Raw genomic sequence first — 4,725 nt, 5'->3', positions numbered from 1 at the left:
GTATGAAGATGATTTCCTTTCTTATGTGTTATGCATTGCAGTTCCCATGGAGAAGAAAAATGGAGAGATTCTAAAAGTATGAAGATACTCCTGTGTATAATGAGGAAATCTTGTCAGTGAATGGTAAGTTCTCTTTGGATTAATTCTATGTATAACAATATAAATATGAGGTAAGCCAAGAAATGAGAATTAACATAATTATTCTGTTCAAACATACATTGACATATTAAATATAAAGACATATGTATGATTTGTCTCTGCTATTATACTCCTACCACTTGATGGTTAGGGTTCATTTGGACAAGTCTTCTTTATCCATAATTCCAAATGCTTCTGAGATTTCTAACACATATTAAATATGTTGAGGAGAAGTGCTGTGCAAAAAACATTTTTGTTTATGGTATTTTAGAGTTATTGGTCTTTGATTATTTTTCTTTCACTTTTCTATGTTTTTGAGGTATTAACTTCAAACTTCATGCACATATTGGACGTGATAAGAAAAATAGCTGTGTATGAATCATTAAATTGTGTATGGTAGTCAAAGAATTGTAAACCTTTGATTATTATCTTTATATTTTTTTATTTTTTTTCTTCTCTTCATAACTTTTTTTCATTTTTTACTTTAATTTAACAAAACACTATTCTGTTTTTGGTATATTAAGGATTATTTTCTTATGTTTATTTTGTGCTTGGCAGTTTTAAAATTATTGCCTAATTGGTTACTGTATGCTTAAAAGCAAACATCACTCTCAGTGAAACCTCTTATTACAATAGGTGATAGCTGTAGTTTTCATGGAAACAAGTGTTTGACAGTATGAGTCATTTTTTAGTAGCAATATATGTACATTTAAGGTATAAGTTCTCTTTTGCTAATTGTTCAGTTGTTTTTCAGTTGTTGCAATTGTGGACCAGGCCAGAGTTGTACTAAACCAACTAAGACACAATGAGATACAGGAATGACACAATGAGAAACAGGAAACAGGAAAGTGATGACTGATCGCCACCTGTTACAAATTCATCTAGGTACAGTTTTTATTCCAGATTTGATACAACTGTAAACTGTTTTATGCATGCTATGATTATGTTCATCATGTTTGTTTAAGACCGTGATGATGAGGACTAATCTATTGATTATCCCTTGCCAAAAGGCAAAGTGGATACAGTAATTGTGTAATTGTGCACGTGTGTGTGCGTGTGCACGGAATGTAATCTTGAGCATAAATCCCCCAGGTATTAACTTCAAACTTCATATACAGATAGATCCCTATTGAGAAGAAGTGCAGTGTTAAGGGACCATAACTCTGTTTACAGTTCTTTTTGTAATAACCCTTTGTTATATTTCATACTGAGTTTTTGTCTGCAGCAGAACTTGAAAAGTCTTTGAGGTGTTGATCTCAAACTTCAAATATGTACATATAGATCTCATTTAGCAGAAGTGCAGTGCACAGAAACCATAACTCAAGATTTTTTTTGTAGTAGTTGCCCTTTGTTAGTTTTCAATGTTATCCTTTGTTGTAATGCACAGTTGTGATCATGCTCAAATATGCTCATTCACATTAAAATTAATTGTCCAGGTTCAAATCCTGTAATAGAAACAATTATTTTCTTTCTGTGTTTAGCAAAGTTTATATGAACTCTATCAATGTAAAATAAACTAAGATTTGTGTGTTTTTATCGTTTCTTATTTATTTGTATATTTTTTGTTACATATTTTTATGTGCATATATATAAAATCTATATCACAAAAAGTGTGGCTAATTTTAATATTAAGATATAATATGTATAAGAACTATCATATTTCAAAATCAACCATAGAGCTTTTGCAAGATAGATAATAACTTAATGTATCTGATGAACAATAATGTGATTTTGGGATGCCAGCAATAACTTTTCAAGGTGAAAATATGTTCTTGTCATTGATTTTACATATAAGTAATCAGTATGCAAAGCCCTTTCAAATGATACTTATATGGGGTAACTATCAAATTTTAACATTGAAGCCAATGGCACAAATGAATGAAAAGCTCCTTAATAGTTCAATATTTGAAGCCAACAATGGAACTGTGTTTATGTATTGCTTAATGTTCCTTTTTCTTTCAGAAAACTCCCCACATCCAACAAGAGACAGTCTGACTTCAAAATCTTCATTGAAGGCAACTTAATGGACAAGACATCCGTCACATAAAGATTCACTAAAATTGGAATGATATACCAATTTTAACTTTTAACAGACAAATACATTATAGATTTGAAAATAGATTACCCTTAATAAGTTGGATGATTAACATTTACCTCAACACAGTACAAAGTGCTCATGTTGAACTATTGTGATTGATCATAGTCTGTCCTTCATTTTTATTAACAGTTTCATACAGTGTTAACACTTTAGTATGGGGACTCATTTTTAGCTCAACTTTTCGAAGAATATGGAGAGCTATACTACTCACCCAAGCGTTGGCGTCGGCGTCACCCCTTGGTTAAGGGTTTGCGTGCAAGCACACATAGGTTAATATCTCAGCAACTACTTGAGGTATTGCATTGAGACTTTATACAATGGTACTCAACCATCCAACCTACTTAATTAACCAAGTTTGATAACTCTTCTTTGCATTTAATGCCAATAATAGGCCTTTAATATTTGACTTAGAAATTCTGGTTAAGGTTTTGCATGCAAGCACACATAGGTTAATATCTCAGCAACTACTTGAGGTATTGCATTGAGACTTGATACAATGGTACTCAACCATCCAACCTACTTTTTAAACAAGTAAGATAACTCTAGTTTGCATTTAATGTAAATAATAGGCCTTTATTATTTGACTTAGAAATTCTGGTTAAGGTTTTGCATGCAAGCACACATAGGTTAATATCTCAGCAACTGCTTGAGGTATTGCATTGAGACTTGATACAATGGTACTCAACCATCCAACCTACTTAATTTTCCAAGTTATATAACTATAGTTTGCATTTAATGCAAATACTTGCGTTTATTATTTCACTCAGAAATTCTGGTTAAGGTTTTGCATGTAAGCACACATAGGTTAATATATCAGCAACTACTGGATGAATTGCATTGAGACTTTATACAACCACCCAACCTAATTGAATAATCAAGTTAGATAAAAATTCTGGTTAAAATTTTGCATGTAACCACATTTATGTTAATATCTCCGCACATCATGTATTGCATTGAAATCTAATCTAACAGTGATCCATGCATGTTTCGCCAAAACTTTTCAATCCTTACACTGAAAAGCAGCGGAATAGTCGAGAGCGCTGTCTCTGTGACAGCTCTTGTCTCTTTGGTCTTTATTCATACTGGCCAGAATATGTTTACCAAAAAATCTTAGTAGAGATTGATAACTGTTCAGGTTGGACAAAAAGCATGTAGGTTGTTTGTTCTAATAATATAAACTGTAAATGCTTCAGAAACTATATATATAATTTTCATGATATTTGTCAGTATTTATTCTCGTCAACATTTAAATAATATTAGGTGAAACTTGTTTATTGGTCAAAATGGTTTGATTAGAGTGGCCTCAAGTTCCACTTTATATGAATGAAATTTGGTCAAGTTTTAGAAAAAAACTATGTTCTAGTTTTATAGGCCATATTCTCTTCCCAAGCTTTCCTTAAAGAATGAATGTAGGTAATATGAAACAGGAGTCACTAAGTCAAGTATTAAAAACCTTAAAAATTGCTATTCATAGAGGTATTGTTTCCTCATCATAAATCACAACTTAGCCAGCAAGACTTTTCAACAAATAAGGCATAACATGTAAAAAGTTATAATTAGGCACATATTTTAGTGAATAAAATCTTGTGAACATATTATTGAAACAAATAATGTGTCTGGTTCTGAGGTGAGCAATAAAGCACATTGCTTAGTAACAATTGAGCTAGCTCATTATTAAAAGTTTGTTTTAAACTTGAATTAAATGAATGCAAATCATATATTATTATTTTTAATCTATATTTTTTTTTAGTTACCTTGTTCTGTTGTTAATTTCCACACTGACTTGGTCAATTATGGCTAATTGTCTAATTATATTTTAACTTCTAACCTAAATGTTTATTGTACTTTTGAGTGTTCTGTTAACTATATTGCACATTACCTATATGACAGTATAAATTCAATAAAACCATGGTTATTAAGTTCCATACATATTGGAGCACATGGTAAGCCTCTAGAAATGTCACTTCTTAAACCTAGATTCTTGATCTGTTCGCCACATTGTTTTGTTAATTTTTTGTTTATAAAAACAAATGATTGTTTAATGTCAAGGAAACCTTTTTAAAGTTAAAATGTAGATGTACATAGATAACTGTCAACTATTATTTACCATTTAATAACTGTCTAAAGGCAAAATTTCCATTCATTTTTATATTTGATTTGGGTCCCTAGGGTCATGGTCACTGTAACTAAAAATAGAAAAATGCTTGGTACTGAATAACTTCAGTTTTAATACATTTAAAACTGAATCTCACAATAAAGGCTGAAGTTCTTGTTGCATTGCAGCATTTCTAGTTAACTTTTTAATTTGACTCTTTTTATTTCTTTCGACAGGCACATATTACATCATTATTGTATTCATTTTGAAGACAAAGCCTCATTTATTGAGCGTGCTGTCCAAAGACAGCTCTTGTTGACATAATTATAAGACACCTTATGTTATGGTTTATATGAACAATAGCTGTTTCTGTGTATGTTTTAGAAGAAACTTC

The 4,725-nt window shown here is 31.0% G+C and overlaps 1 long non-coding RNA gene across 1 annotated transcript; it reads left to right on the top strand.

Annotated features, from left to right (window-relative positions):
- Window positions 1–2,590, top strand: LOC128242118 (uncharacterized). Its single transcript, XR_008262543.1, has 3 exons — window positions 1–123; window positions 893–1,023; window positions 2,101–2,590. It is a non-coding gene; the product is annotated as an uncharacterized LOC128242118 (long non-coding RNA).
- Window positions 2,591–4,725: the final 2,135 nt, after the last annotated feature.

The sequence above is a fragment of the Mya arenaria genome, chromosome 8 (genome assembly GCF_026914265.1).
Source record: "Mya arenaria isolate MELC-2E11 chromosome 8, ASM2691426v1".
In the NCBI taxonomy this organism is placed as follows: Eukaryota; Metazoa; Mollusca; class Bivalvia; order Myida; family Myidae; genus Mya; species Mya arenaria.
Note: the sequence above shows the minus strand (reverse complement) of the source record. Positions and strands in the feature narration are given on the sequence as shown.